Below are 16,836 nucleotides of genomic sequence, written 5' to 3'. Positions count from 1 at the left end.
AGGAGGGAGGGAGAGAGGGAGGGAGGGAGGGAGGGAGGAAGGAAGGAAGGAAGGAAGGAAAAGAAAGATGAGGGTGGGAGTGCAGTATGGTGGTAGAGGGCATGTTTGGCACACATGAGGCCCAGGGTTTGAGTTCCACCATCACAAGTGGGCAATAAAAGGAAGTAAATGAAGATTTTTTTGTATGCAATAAAGTTTTAAAATCAAAGCAAGCAATGTATCTGTGAGCTGGACCTGGGAAGAACAGGGACTAGGGTGATTAAATACTGACCAAAGCCTATCAGAGGCACTCAGCAAAGAATACCTGAATAGGGGCTGGAGAGATGGCTCAGCAGTTAAGAGCACTTGCTGTTCTTTTAGAGGATCTGGGTTTGATTCCCAGCATCCACATAGAAGCTAACAACCATCCATAACTCCAGTTCCAGGGGATCTGACACCCTCTTCTGGCCTCTTCAGGCACTGTACACATGAGATGCACTTACATACATGCAGGCAAAACACTTATACACATAAAATAATAATATTAAATAAGAATTCCTGTATGTATGCATGTATATATGTGCATATGTGTGTATATATGCATGTGTGTATATGTACGTGTGTGTACTCGTGTATGTATTTATATGTTCGTACATGTGTGTATAGGCATGTATATTATGTGCATGTAGGTGTGTGTATGTATGTGTGCATATAGATATGCATATGTACGTATGTATATAGGTGTGTATATGTATGCATGTAGGTATCTGTATGTATGTAGGTGTGTTTGTATGTATGTATGTGTCTGTCTATGTAGGTATGTATATGTATATGTGTGTATGTATGTATCTGTATGTAGGTGTGTGTGTATGGAGGGACAGATGACAGATGAGTGAATGAATGAATGAGTGAGTAAGTGAGTGAATGAAAGGTCTGGCAGCATGCCTTGACTCCTGTGGGGCCAGGAGGCCTGTTTACCCTATATCCCGTGAGAGAACACAATGTCCATGGGGAGCACGCTGTGGAGGTGCTGGAGCTGGCATGGATACCAGGGCTGGCCAGCAGCCATCCTCAGACAGGAGCTGGGAGGACAGAGCCAGCCCTGCCAGGCCAGACTCAGCGGACCTGTTGGCACTCCAGTTCTCCGGGCAACAACTTCCAGTCTATGAAACAAACAGAAGTACAAGCCAAGGACATGAGGAAGGAGCTGTGGTTGCACCAGCAACACCTCTCTTCCCAGTTCTTCCCAGCCCACACCCTTCTTACCATCCCCATATCCCCTTAATTTTCTCTGTTTTTTTATCCTGCCTCAGTACCAGGCATGGAGAAGGAGTGACCAATCTGATGGTATCTCCTGGAGCCTGCATTTGCTCATCTGCTATGGAGAGGCTCAGGTCTGGGAGGCTAGGCTGGGTGCAAGATGCTGCACAAGAGACAGGAATCATTATCATTCCTCCTGGGGCCAGGGCTGTCATTCTATGTCCCAGATATCAGTACCTCTGTGGAATCACCTGTCCAGGGAGGAAATGCAAGTTATGTTTGAGGGTCTCCTGCTGTGCGTGCCTGTGTGTCATGGACACACACTTCTATGACACGAGTGTACAGCCTGTGCTGTCTGTGAACTGTTGTAGATGGCAGAGGACCCACTTGGCCTCCAATCACAGTCTTCAGGGCTGAAGGGCAGCCTTGGGTGGGGAGGTGGCCAGGGCCTGCATTCCTGGCCTGGAGCTCACAGGCTGGAATTTGCACATTCCATTCATAACATTCCCTGCAAAGAGGGGGCAAAACCCAAGTTAGTGATTAAGAGGGAAGAAGAAAGAAGAGCTTCTTGCAGCTCGAGGCAGTGTGCACTCCTGCTCTCCTGGCACAGGCCCCAGTCATTGAAATGCAAGGAGCATGTGAGCTGTTTACAGAACAGCCAGGCCCTGGCCACTCTGCCCTGCCTGGGGAGTGGTGGGGGGCACCTGTGGCTGGCTGGATTTACCCTCTACCAAGGACTGGCTACACAGTCAGCTCTGGGGACTCAAGAAGACAGACCTAGACTTCTGTCTTCCAGGTAGCCTTGTGCCAGTGACTGGGACAAGGGTCAGGTTGCACTAGGCCCAGAGATACCAGGAGGATCAGGGCAGCCAGGACTCTGGGTGACAGAAGGAAGGAAGGAAGGTAGGAAGTCTCCACCCCAGTTGACAGACAAGCAAAGCAGTCTCCAGGAGATGAAGTTGGCTGGCCACTCCTTCTCCATGGCTGGTACCGAGGCAGGATAGAACGACAGGAAGAATAGAAGGGATGAAGGGAAAGAAGGCCTGGAAACCCTGGATTCAGTTTGTGTTTCCTCCTGGCTGGGCATCAGAAGCTTCAACAAAATCGATAAAATCAAATAGCTTACAGAGATAATGCTTGTTTTCCTAAAGACGTTTCAAACAAAGCTGCTTAAAACAATAAGTGAACTGAGCTTTCTTAGGGCCAAATGTTTATGACCTTGAAGTTTGCCATATTAGCACCTCCTCTCATCCCCAAATCTAAACAAACCAACTCATAAAAACACCCGATAATTCCATTTACAAAAGGAAACTCTTTGAGGTGGTGTAAACAAGCCAGCTCATGCATTACTGTTACTTCATTTTTAAACTACTTAATTTTTAAACCTTGTTGTCAATGGCAACCTTTGAGCAATATATCTTAGAAAGCCACACTTCTATATATCCATTGTAAAGAAATCTGGGAAGCCCACAGTGGACTGTCCCTGCCCATGTCTCTCTCAAAATGCTCACGTTCAATCAGAATCATGCTGAATCACAGTGGATCCTTCTCCTGTGGCACCCAGGTCTTCCTCACCGCAGGCCCATCCTCTTTCGAAGCCAGAAAATTCCCTGTCCCTTCTGTCAGCACTGTGTGTGCTACCTCATCTATCTGAAAGAGATCCCCACTGAGCTGTGCCTTCCCCTTGGATGAGGCCTGTGTCCCACCTGTGCTAGGTGAGTAGTCAGCATGGAATGTGGAGGTAGAAAGTGTGGCAGACCAGTGGGATGTTGTAACATGTTCCACATGAGATGTGAGAGAGCCCCCAATGGAGAGGGAAGAAGCTGGATCTGCTTGAAGGCGGGTGACCAGCACAGCAGGAAGAGTGGTGCGAGGAGCTACCAGAGCAGCACACCCCAGCACTGGGCAGGAACCACAGGGAGAGGAGATAATGCTGGCTCTTGCTGGCCCTGGCCAGGAGAAGGGCCTAAGAGGGTGCAAGCTCTGTTGTGCGTGTCTGAGAACAGCCAGGAAGAGCTAAGGAAGCTAGGGAGCAGAGGGATAGGTAGGCGGAGCACCCCAGCAGAGAGGACAGCAAAGTGAAGGCTGGGTAGACACTGGGTACTTGAGTCACTCAGCAGGCAGATGGCTGGAGTGCAGAGTCCATGGAGTCCTGGAGTCCCTCAGTAGGGAGGAGAGTGTGCACCTTCACCTGCCCACTGTGCACATCACACAGGTTGGCACTGTCTTATCTGCCTAGCCACCAGTTAATGTCTACCTCCCAGCCCAGGGCTGCGCTTAAAGGTTTTTAAAATTGAGATGCTAGGACAGGCTTGGTCCTAACAGTCTCTACCAGGTCAACTCAACATTATGTAAAAATTCCAGCTGAGGGCCTCTCCTGAGCTAGCAAAGTCTGGCAAGTCACTGGGAGCTGCCTCCCCCCATGCCCCCTATCACTCTCTACTTGTCCAGCCTCTGAAAGCCATTCACCAGCTGTATAACCTTGAGCAAGCCCCCTTCTCTCACTCAACCTCAATGAAGAACTGTGGTCCCTGGGCCTCCCTCACTGGGTTACTGCATGTGGAATGGTTGTGAAAGAAGGATAGATTGCATCAGGAACCTTACTGCACACAGTGGACACTGAGCGGAGAGGAATAGCTTTCCCTTATCACCACTGTTGCCCCTCCCCTTCCTCCTGTCCTGATTGGGTTGGTTCATCTGAGCCTATGCTCCTAACACATGACTCTAAGAAGCTGACAGGTGCTCGTGACAGCCCCAGGTCTCAGGGTCTAGAATACTATGCAGTTCTCAAAGTGGTCCAGGAGCCTGGCTCCTTCCAACCAGCACGCTGCTTCTCATTCTCACTTTCACCATCTTGAGGGTAGAGCAGCAACTCTGGGCACGAAGTGTGATGATATCACAGCTCCAACAGCTGATAGGACTGTGACAGAAGTTTTTGTGCTTTTAAAAGCCTTCCCATTTTAATTTCAAATGCACTGAGTAGTGACAGGCATAACCCACATTTTAAAAACTCTCATCAAGGTTCTTGGCAATGCTTAATTAAGAAAGTACTAGGGGAGGGAGTTAGAGATGGCTCAGTGATTAAAAATACTGGCTGCTCTTACAGAAGACCCAAGTTCAGTTCCCAGCACCCACATACTGCCTAACATTTGTCCTTAACGACAGTACCAGGTATTCAGTGCCCTCATCTGCCCTTCATGGGCACTGCACAGACATACATACATGCAGGCAAAATCCTCATATACATAAAATAAAAATTAAAAATTAAAAAAAGAAAAAGCTGGGCATAGAATGCACCTTTAATCCCAGCACTTGGGAGGCAGAGGCAAGCAGATCTCTGTGAGTTTGAGGCCAGCCTGGTCTACATAATGAGTTCTAGCTAAGGCTACATGATGAGACCCAGTCTCAAAAGAAAAGAAAGAAAAGAAAAAGAAAGAACAGAGGCTCTGAGATGAACACATCTAAACTGGGTTTAAATCTGAGTTCTGTCCCTGATGGCTGATTGAAGCTACTTAGAACACGTGACACTCCAGGTCCTTTTCTGAAGGTGGCACCTTCTGCTCTGTGGCCCATCAATGAGAGGTGAAAACAAAGCAGGCAGTGATGGATGCTGTGGGCAGATCTACATAGCTCCCCATGCTGGAGAGTACTATGCCCCTGGGGAAAGGCTGCCAGATTGCCCTGGCTTGCCCGCTACAGGCCTTCGGTGCCCATGGGCTCTGGAGGGACTCTTAGCAACTATTCAAAGTCCGGCAAACAAGAACAAGCTGAGTCCCTGCCTGTAGCATTCATCCAGCCTGGCACCTTCCCCAGGCAGGCATGCAGCCAGCTCCCTGAGCACACATTTTCCTACATGTCCAAGGTGTGAGAAAAGTAACACATTTGTGGTCGATCTCAGAAAGGCCTGCTTTTAAAAGGCAGCATGTTTTTAACTTGTTGCAAAGGACAGTCTGTAATTCCTGACCAAAATACCAGCTGACGTAAAACAAGTTCCTTTATGGAAAAATATTTTGCCTTGGAGAAGAATCCCTAAATGCTTATGGAGGGGAAGTGCCTCCTTCCCGGGCTGCACATGAGCCACCCCCAAAACACTACTGCCGCAAAAGGGTATAGAGGTAAGATCCAAAGAAAGCCATGGGGGGAGGAGATCCTCCAGCGGAAGAGAGCATTCAGGAAGGTGGCCAGCTACAAAATAAATATACAAAACCTTGTGGCTTGCCAAACACCCCAAAATAGCTGTAAAAAAATATACTGGGGGAAAAAAAGACCTCATTCACGATTCAGTAAGAAGCAAGAAATTCCTGGGAGTGAACTGAACAAGGAAACGTACACAAGACCAATGCCAGGGAGCTCCAATACCTACCTGAGAAAATACAATCATTTTTAAGCAGAGACCTTGGATAGGAAGACATAATATTGAAGGGGTTCCCATTTTCCAGCAAGAAGCATTTGAAAAGGAAACCAAGTGGTTAAGAAGTACGCATTATTTTATCAGATATTAAGCTAAAATCCTTTGAACATTGAATTCGGGCTGCAAGAATGCAGTGGAACAGAATAGGAGACCAGTGTGTTAGCCTGAAGCTATACAAACATTAACACAGGAGAAAATGACCTTTCAAATCAGTAAAGGAAGTGTGCAGGCTTTTTCCCAATGTGCAGTCTGGGCGAGGGTGGAGGTGTAGCTCAGTGGTAGCGTGCTCACTCAGTTCACGGGCAGCCTTGGGTTCTATCCCCAGCACCACAAAATAAAAACAAGAATAAAACGAAAATTGGGCAAATGGCCAGCCTTTGAAATGAAATAGTTAGATTACTGTTTCTTGTTCTAGATGGATTAAAGATTCAAATGCAACGTGAAACCACAAAATATTCGAAGCATATTTCCATGGATATTTAATCTTGGGGCAGAAAGAGAACTTATTAAGCATGAAACCAAAGGTTGAAACAATAAGGTAAAAGGTGAATGAGCCTGTAAAGAGGAAAACTACATATTTCAGTGTGTCAATAAATATGAACTCATTTCCACATTAAAAATGGACCCTATCAGGGGCTGGAGAGATGGCTCAGCAGTGAAAAGCATTGGCTGCTCTTGTAGAGGATCAGGTTTGATTCTCAACACCCACATGGTGGCTATAACTCCAGTTCCAATTGATCCGATGCCCTCCTCTGACCCTCACAGGCATTGCACATGGGTGCACTTACATACACGCAGGCAAAACATTCATACACATAAAATAAAAGTAATAATAATAAAAAAAAACTCTATCCACTAGCCCCAACTGCAGCCCTCCGAGGCCATATGTTAAAAGCTTTGCCCCCACATGGGTGCTGGTAGGAGGCAGTGGCATCTGTTGGGGGAACATGACAGGAAATTTAAGTCACCGGAAAAGTGCCCTTGAAAAGGATTGTCTCTCTTTCACTTCTAAGCCACGAAGTGAGCAGTTTTACCATGTGCTCCTGCCATGATATACTGCCCTCCCTCAAAGCAACAGGGCCTGCTGGCCATAGATGAACCCTCTGAAACGTGAGCCAAAACAAAGCCTTCTTCATTCTAAGATGATTGTCTTGGGTGTTTGTTATACAATGAAAGGCTAACAGGGTTGACATTGGAATAAGGGACAGACACCTTACAAGGAGACAAACAGGGAGACTGCCCATTGAAAACTATGCTAAAAACACAAGTAAGGGCCTGGGGAGATGGCTCAGTGGTACAGTGCTGCTGAGCAAGTGTGAGGATGGAATTATCATGCCCACAGCATCCCAAGAAGGCCTGGTGGCCAGCCTGTAATTCCAGCTCTCAGATGGCAGAGACAGGGGATTTCTAGAGCAAGCTGGCTGGCTAAACGAGCCAAGTCAGAGCTCAAGATTCAGTGAGAGACCCTGCCTCACACACATTCTCACACACACACACACACACACACACACACACACACGAACATGTACACATATGCAACACATAAACACGAACATGCATACATACATATGAACATGCATATATACACAAAGTGAGCCAGGCAGAAGATCACCTCAATCCTAACCCCACCTCTGGCCTCCAAGAAGATTTGTTTCCTTGGGCCTGACACTGGTGTTCCCAATAGATCTCCCTGAGCAAGATTCATGGCACTGGCAGGAGGCTGTACCTACTGCTTGCTTCCCTTCACATCATGCCGTGGGCATAGGGGGCCCAACCTAATGGCTTGGGCAAGGATTCTGCTCTTGAATAAATCAGAACTTGCTTCATTGTGGGGAGGAAACCAGACCAGGAAGAGCCATTCTAGCCCTGGAAAGTGATGGGAAACTGTTGTGGACCGGTATTCTCTGAGCTTTGCTGTGTTAATGAGAATAGCTGTGATAACCCACAAGAGACCTTCATCAATGGAGCCTGCTGACATTCCCTTGTGGGAAGAAGGGTTAGAGATGGTCATTAGACACTCTCCTGAGAGCCAGACACTCCATCTGTGCAGCTATAGGAAGTTCGTCATCCATGCTGGGGTGGAACACAGGTGATACAACTGTTTGGGGTCACACATGCTCCTGTAACTAACCCCTCACCCTGGCTCCTGTAGGTAAGTCAAATAAATTCATTGGTTCACCAGCTAGACTTGGGTGAAGTCGTTACTTTGGTCTGTTCTGTGCCCTATCTGGGTAAGAAGATGTTTGTTCATGTCTCCCAGTAAAAGTTAACACAAAAGAAGCTCCACACAGGTATGCCAGCAAGTAAGGGTCAAGATGCCTAGAACCAGGATTCTGGTGGCAGGTACAGATCCATGGCCTTGCCGCCTAGCCTTTCTGCCTATTTCTCCCTTCTCTCCCTCAACCTTATTTCTTTTTTTGTCTATCTTCTCCTTCCTCCCTTCCGCCTTCCTTTCCTCTCTGCTTCCACCCTCCCCTCTCATCCTGATCTTCCTCTTCTTTTCTCCCTTTTCTCCATTCTCACTTCCCTCCTTTCTCCTTTCTTTCCTTCCTTTCTCTCTCCCTCCTTCCTTCCTCCTTTTTCTTTCTTGGGAGTCAGGGGATGGATTTTATTTGAAAAACTACAATTCAGTCCTAGGACTGAAAGCAAACTTCAGCAGCTCCTGACAGTCTCCCCTGCCCAGATCTTACAGGGGCAACAGCTTATGAAACACCACAAAGTTTCATGTTGCAAATTAAAAATATTGCCCAACAGCCTCTCAGAGACTCCTCTGAGCTGAGTGTGTACAGTAAGCCAGCTATTTCATGTCCTTTTCCACGTCCTGCACCCACACCATGTTTAGCACCACCTTAGGGACCTAATAGGAGTCTTCTAAGAGATGACAAGTGACACTCTAGGGTGCCTAGGACTCCCATTCTGTTTTTTGGCAAGGAATACTCTCACAGGAATGCTATGCATGGCAGGAACAAATGTGGACCTTCTCAGAAGAACTGAGAGACCTGGGAGCTCAGGCCCCTGGCGCCCAGGACAGCAAAGTTTCAGGACACTGACTTCAGGCCACCAAGAAGCTGGCAGGACAGACTGTTAAAGTAGCCCCCCTCTGCTTTACAGAAAGCAAGGAGCACCATTCGCTCTGCTCACCGCCAGCAGCTCTTGGCTGTTCAAATCCCAGGAAATGGGAAAGGGAACTCAAAAAAGAGAAGACTGAGTGAATGTTCAACTACGGCCACATGAAGCAGGAAATGCACTCGAAGGAAGTGCACACTTGAAACTACCCACAACAGAAACAAAGTGTGACCGCAGAAAGCTTGCAAAGCAATCTCAAAACAATCTGTGGAATGAGATAATAAAGAAGCTAAGATTAACTGGGAGACGAGGGGCTCGAGACATGGCTTAGCAGGTGAGTGCTGCTTCTCTTACACAAGACCTGGGTTCGGTTCCCAGCACCCACATGGCAGCTGACAACTACCCTTAACTCCAGTTCCAGAGGATCCTCATACACATAAAATAAAATAAATAAATGAAAATAAAATAAAATGGAGATGATAAGCCTACAGAAATAAGGGATTGAAATGAGTTCAAATTTACAGAAAAACTGTAAGCATATAAACAGAGTAAAGGACACCCATTTATTCCTTACTCAGAATCGCCTATTGTTAAGCCTTCTGCTACACTTCCTTGACCTTTCTATATGCACACACAGAATATACAGATATACAGTAGCCAGCCCCTCCAACCCCCATTTGCCCCTTTACTCCTGTTTCGATTACCTGCAATCAAATACAGCCGGGAAAGATTAAATGTAAAATCCCAGAAATAAACAATTCCTATGTTTCAAATTGCATGTTGTTCTGAGCTCCACTTCATCCCACTTGGGAACGTGGAGCTCCTTTGCTCCTGTGCCCACTGTGTGTATGCTACCCATCCCTCAGCCACTGTGAAGATGAACCTCAAATGACACTTTGACTGGGTTGAGAGACACCTAGAAAATCAGCAAAGGGCACTGCTGGGTGTGCCTAAGGGTGTTCACGAAGATAAATAGTGCATAGGTCAGGGAAGGCGTGGGAACAACCCTTGCTGACTACGAGTGGTGCCTGGGGGATGGGGACCTGGATGGCAGAAGGGGAAGCCCACATCTTTGCATACAGGTCGCAGCTTCTGGAGGCGGGTGTGTATGTTGCTGCTGCCATTGTCTATGAATATCGGACTTTGCTGTCCATGAACTCGTCCACTTTTGAATGTGAACTCATACCAGCAACTCTCTAGGGAGCTTCCTGGCCTTCAGCCTTGGACTGGGGCTACATTGTGGGTCTCTCTGGTTCTCCTAATCCCTGTTTCTTGGTCTGAGCAGATGCTAGTCTTGCCAGCTCTCCAGCTTGCAGAGGACCACTGTGGGACTAGCCAGCCTGTGAGCATGTAAGGCAAGCTAACAGATCCCTCTTGTTATCTGCACAATGCTATTGTTTCTGTTCCTCTACAGAGCCCTGACCAACCAAGTCCCTTAGTATCACCCGGGTTATCAGATTAATTGCCTGGATGTCATGGGGCTTGAGCCCGTGTAGCCCTGGGGCAGCAGTCTAGCATCGTCAGTGCCACATCATCACTCCACTTCATCTCACCACACAGGCCCTGCCTCCTCTTATGGTGTTTTCAGAGGTGGAGAGACCACACTTGCTAAGTTTCATTATAGTATATTGCTATTCATCATTACTGTTGTTGATCTCTTGCTGTTCCAATTTATAAACTTTTTCCTAGTTGTGTACAGAAAAACACAGAATCTGAAAGAGTTGGTACTAGCCAAGTACAGTGGCAGGGGTCCTTGGGGTTCCTGGAGCAATCGGTTGTAGCCAAAGGGAAGCTGCTCTATTGACGTGTGCATACATAAGCATACGTGCAGTATTTTATTCTGAACCATTTGAAGGGAAGCTACTTAGGTCACAGCTCTCACCACCCATGTATCCCAGTGCGTATTTCCTGTAAACAGGGCATTTTCGTACATGATCTTTCTGCAGTTCCTGATTTCAGTAACTTCTACACTGTTGGTTCCTTCCTCTGATCTGTTGTCTGAGCTAAATATGCTATTGACTCAACGAGTCTTTTCATTGTATTTTTTTTTTCCCCTTCAGTGCAGAATCAACTTCAGGCTCAGGTACTGTTTTCAGTCACTTTAGTTCAGAATATTCCCACAATCTTTGACTTTCTAGGACAATCGCATTTCTGAGGCATACAGTGTCTGGTTTGAGTCTGATGAAGCATCTCTCAGTTGATTTTAGAGTCAGACAAATCCTTTTGGGATGGGTGCTCTGGAGAACTTGCTCAGGGATGTATTAGCTGTAGGTGTGGAATGACCATCCCCCCTCACTGGCATGTGAACTGTGTCCACCTATCAAAATGTTGGGAGGCATAGACCCTCAAACAGTACTGGCTATTGCCCTTGCTCTTGGTCACCCTCTAGAACTTGACAGTAACACCCTATTGCTGAAGACACTACAAAGAGAAATTAAGCTGGTACTGATTTCAAAGCTTCATCTCTACTAGCTAGCTTTCATAGTGCTGGGAGGTACTATGCATGCTACCAGAAGAGAAAAATAATCATCATCAACCATGCCTATCTGTGAATCCTGTGAGCCACAACTGGCCTGGCAAGATATGCCCTTTGGTGCAATAGCAGCAGGATGTTGTGGGAGTAACTAACCACTTTCTGATTGGATTTAAGGTCTGCTCCACAAGATGGAGTTCATACCTGACATTGATATCAGGACTAGGAACCTGTGGCTAGACAGGTCACAGGCCAAAGGGGAGAACTTACTACTACCATTCTGCTAAATAGACACAGTATTAAACTGATTCCTAATGACTTATTGTTATACCCATAGATTAATGCATCTCCCAACTCTCACCAGGGAAGCTGCTTCTTGCAGCAAATGGTGATTAACAGAGATCCACAACTGGTCAACATGCAGAGTAGAAGAGACTAGAGTGCTTATCCCTGAGAAGGGCACCTACATATCAAATCTTCACCTCCCAAGGCTCAGGGATCATTGTGGAAGAGGGGGTAAAAAGACGGTAGGAACCAGAAGTGGTTGTAAGCTGTTAGTTTTAATGTGTCCTCTTTGATATGAATATTCATCATGGTTACCTAAGGAATATTAATGACTGTGGGGTGCTGTCTCCACCCAGGAAACAAGTTTTCCAGACAGTTGGTTAGTCATTCATATGAACTCACAGTGATGGTGACAGCATGCACAAGTCCTGTAAGTTCAAGCCAGACAAAATCCCAGCACAGTGGGGAGGCGGTCAGAAACCCCAACCCCAGCTGAGGAAATACTAGCAACTGATAACTGCTCAGAGAGGGTGAGTCAGTTTTCTTTAAGGGTGTGAAGTGAGTAAGCTGACCAGCTTCCAGGGGACTGACCCACACCAAAGGGCATTTGGGGACACAAATTAGACTCAATAAGCCTTAAAAAAATAATAGAAGACATACCAGCCAGAGGTTAGTAAGGTGGGATGCAGACAGAGATGGGGGTCTTAATATGAGCCAAACACAGTGTTTGAGATTCTCAAAAATTCAATAAAGTATCTAATTTAAACATTATTTATTATTATTTTATGTGTATGAGCATATTGCCTACATGTAGGTAGGTGCACCGGTGTTGTGCGTTACCTGCAGAGGACAGAAGAGGGCGCTAGATCCCCTGGAACTGAGTTATGAATGGTTGTTAGCTACCATGTGGATGCTGGTAATTGAACCTGGGTCCTCTGCAAAAGCAGCCAGTACTCTTAGCCAATGAGACATCTCTCCAGACCCAAAATATCTAAATTTTTAAAAATGTTGGGACACATTGCTTTCAAGAGTTCATGTATCAAGAGTCCTTGCTCAGGCTCCTCCCTTACTAAAGTAACACAACCCTTCCTATATAATGTTACAAACTGAGCTCTGCATGCCTCCCTCCTTCTGAAGGGGACCCTTAGAAGAATGCAGCATTTTGTGGGAAAGGAGAGGAAACAGGGCAGACAAGAGACTGCACTGTGAAAGAGGGAACAGGCCCTCCTGAGATTCCTGGGGTGCAAGGTATCCTGGGAGGACATATCCTTAGGTAACCATGATGAATATTCATATCAAAGAGGACACATTAAGATTAACAGCGTTGATCACTTTGGGATCAAGTTTTCACTCTACATGAGTTCAGCTTGGTTTAGGGTTTTTTCTGGCAAATAGTTGTGAGTGTAAGAGTGAAACCACTGAGGACAAGTCAGCCTTCGGGTTGCAACAGCAAGAGGTTTATTTAGCACACAGGTACCTGTGGGCACAAAGTCTCCTTGGAGAACTTGCACGCCTCAGGCCGGGTTTTTGGAACTTTTATAGAGCAGAAGCGGGATACAGAAGCAGAAGCACGGCTATTGGCTAATTCAAACTATTACAAAATGCTATGGGGAAAGCGGGTACAAGGTATGAGGAAGTAGGGTGGCTAAATGGGTGGTGACCTCTGGACACAGACGTGGTTTCCTGATTTCCCGGTATCGAACCCGGGGGACGACCAGATGTTTCAACCATAAAACTTGTTTATCAGTAAGCCCAGATGTCTCAACCATAAAACTTGTTTATCAGTAAGCCCAGATGTCTCAACCATAAAACTTGTTTATCAGTAAGCCCAGATGTCTCAACCATAAAACTTGTTTATCAGTAAGCCCAGATGTCTCAACCATAAAACTTGTTTATCAGTAAGCCCAGATGTCTCAACCATAAAACTTGTTTATCAGTAAGCCCAGATGTCTCAACCATAAAACTTGTTTATCAGTAAGCCCAGATGTCTCAACCATAAAACTTGTTTATCAGTAAGCCAGATGTCTCAACCATAAAACTTGTTTATCAGTAAGCCAGATGTCTCAACCATAAAACTTGTTTATCAGTAAGTTAGAATTCTTGACCGGTACGCGACCTGCCTGAGGGACTTCATGGCGCCTGACTTTTGTTTTTCAAGTACATATTTCTAATACTAATTAAACAATTCCAGAACAAAGAAAATAAAGAGAAAAAATACCCAATTTCCTTTCTTAGTGAAGGTACATAGTCTGTATCTATGCTTCTCCCAAATAGCCAATTGAAAATGTATTTCTCTGTAATTTTCAGACCTGGTACACGGCCAACCAGGGTTAGTACGAGGAAAGGAGCATTGTTTAAAGGTATAACTAGAGGCCATGAAGTACCTAATGCAAGACACAGCCAGCAGTCCTCTGCTAGGGAAGGGTTGGAGTGGTTCAGGGCATCATGGGTGGCAGTAAGGATCTCCATGGTCTGAGGGTCTAAATTAAGGCCTCTGGGTTTTGGTAGTAATAGGGGATGATAATGGAGGCGAGGCAGGAAAGACTCTCTTTGTTTTTCTAATGTGGTTCGGACATATTCTTCTTTAACTTGGTCTGTCGGGCCCCCTCCATCTGATATGTGGATCGGTGCTTGCTGTGGCCAGCATGCTGTTTTTCCAGGTTCTACATAACAGCCTGCACTTAGGGTCTTAGAAGAATAACTTTCTGGTCCTATTACCTGAGTATTTAGGGTCCAATCCAAACCCCCAGAGTGCTTTATAATGCTTTATAAGATGGCCGTGGAGTAAAAATATAGGGTGTTATTTCTATTACATTCAGTAAAGGAGGTATAACAGGATGAATGCGTAGCTTGAGTGAAAATACAATCTTTGGGGCACTCACCATTAGCTGGTGGGTTGATAGGCTTAGGCTTAGACCAACACTTCCAGCTCAGGTCTATTTGTTGGGAATGTTGATTTTCCTCAAAGTTAGCAAGATATGCAGTTTTGTCTCCACAATCTATAGACCGGAAGTGTATCCCAGGGAAGTGGCGAGTATCTCCGCCTCTTAGGCGGAGAGTCGGGGATCGACCCGACGGGGAACCAATATGACTGGGTGGTTTACCGCCCCAGTAGCCACCTCTACATTCACAGGGGGGCCCGTATTTAGCTAACATAAACTGGGTAGCATTAAATGGTTTAAAACCACCATTTACGTTTCTAACTAAATGTATAAAGATACAAGCCCATGCTGTTATGCGCAGTGATTGTCCCTGACCAGTCTTATCTTTAGAGGGTTTGAGGTCCGAGTCAGCCGCCATTTCTCTGCTGAGTTCTCTGGTGTGGGTTCCTGGTGTGCAGGTTCAGCTGCTTTAACGTGCGAAGCATGGATCCAGGCGGCAATCCCGTCAACTTTGAGGGCTGTAGGAGTGGTGATGAGGACTGTGTACGGTCCTTTCCAGCGGGGCTCTAAGCTTCAAGTCTGATGCCTCTGGACCCAGACGGTGTCACCTGGATGGAAGGGATGGGGGGCAATAGGGGTGTTAACAGCATCTTGGTAGGCTGCTGCCAGGGGCTTCCAGATTTCTTCGTGTGCCAGCTGCAACGCTCGCAGGTGCGTCTGCAGGGAAGGGGTGCTAACAAAGTTAGAGATGTCTGGATCAAGAAAAGAGACAGCCGGGGGAGGGGTCCCGTACAGAATTTCAAAGGGGGTTAATCCACTGGGCCCAGGAGTATTCCTGGCCCGATATAGGGCTAGGGGGAGGAGGGTCACCCAGTCCTTAGTGCCAGTTGCCAGCGAGAATTTAGTTAAAGCCTCCTTAATGGTTCTATTCATTCGTTCTACCTGGCCTGAGCTCTGGGGTCTGTAAGCACAATGTAATTTCCATTCGATCCCCAGTAACCTGGCCACTGTCTGACTTACCTGGGAGACGAAGGCCGGTCCATTATCTGACCCTATTACCTGAGGCATCCCAAATCGAGGAAAAATGTCTTCCAATAGCTTCTTAGACACCATTTTAGCAGTTTCTGTCTTCGTCGGGTACGCCTCTGGCCATCCAGAGAAGGTGTCAATGAAAACTAGCAGATACTTGTATCCATATATTCCTGGCTTAACTTCAGTAAAATCGACTTCCCAATGGACCCCAGGCCTGTGACCTCTTTGCCTCACTCCTCCCTGGGCTTTATTTTTGCCCCAGTTCACCTGGGCACAGGCTTTACAGTTCTTAACAACCTTTTGCAGGATGGCGTCTTTGTTTGGGAGATAATGAATGGCTTCTTCTCGCTCGATTAGTTTTTTCATTTTGGTTACTCCCAGGTGGGTCCACCTGTGAAGTTCATTTAAGAGTCCCTCCACTGATCGCTGAGGCAGGACGGTTTTCCCTTGGTACTCCCAGTATCCTGTTTCTGGGTTGTTGAAAGCTCCAATTTTCTCAAGTAATTTTCTGTCCTCTGGAATGTAGTCTCTGGTGGCCTCCTGCCTTTTGCGTTCAGTGTCAATTTGCGCAGTTAGTATTTGGCTCTTGGAGGCAATGTCTCTGGCCATCTGGTCAGCTAGACGATTTCCCCTTGCCTTGGGGTGGTTCCCTTTTTGGTGGCCTGGGCAGTGTATGATACTGAGTTCTTTTGGCAGAAATAAGGCCTCTAGAAGTGCTATGATCTCAGCTTTGTTTTTTATTTCTTTTCCTTCTGAAGTAAGAAGTCCTCTTCTTTTGTAAATCTCTCCATGGATGTGCGCAGTGGCGAAGGCATATCGGCTGTCCGTATACACATTTAGCTTTTTGCCTTCAGCCAATCGCAGGGCCTGTGTCAGGGCCACCAGCTCAGCTTTTTGTGCAGATATCCCTTCTGGTAAGGGTTCTGCCCATATTACTTTGTTGTCCGAGGTGACCGCTGCCCCCGCCCCGCGTTTACCTTCTGCAAGGAAACTGCTTCCATCTGTGTACCAGGTGTAATCTGCTCCCTCTATAGGTTGATCGCTGAGGTCTGGTCGAGTGCCGAAAACCTCAGCCAAGACTCGATGGCAGTCATGGTCAGCCTGGGAGTTGGATTCTTCTGCAGAGGGTAGCAATGTCGCGGGGTTGAGGGTGACGGGGAGTCCGAACTGAATGCGGTCAGTGTCCAGGAGCAAGGCCTGATAATGAGTCATCCGGGCATTCGAGAGCCATCGGTCCGGGGGCTGTTTGATGAGAGACTCGAGAGCGTGGGGGGCCCGAATGCATAGGGGCTGACCCATAGTCAACTTGGAAGCATCTTTGACCAGGATTGCCAGGGCAGCCACCATCCTCAGACAAGGTGGCCAGCCGGCAGCCACTGGGTCTAGTTTCTTTGATGAGTAAGCTATGGGGCGTCTCCACAGCCCCAATTTTTGAGTCAGGACCCCCT

This window comes from Nannospalax galili, unplaced genomic scaffold (genome assembly GCF_000622305.1).
Source record: "Nannospalax galili isolate Female #2095 unplaced genomic scaffold, S.galili_v1.0 scaffold332, whole genome shotgun sequence".
Lineage (NCBI taxonomy): Eukaryota > Metazoa > Chordata > Mammalia > Rodentia > Spalacidae > Nannospalax > Nannospalax galili.
The sequence above is the reverse complement of the archived record's forward strand: the minus strand, read 5'-3'. Positions refer to the sequence as shown.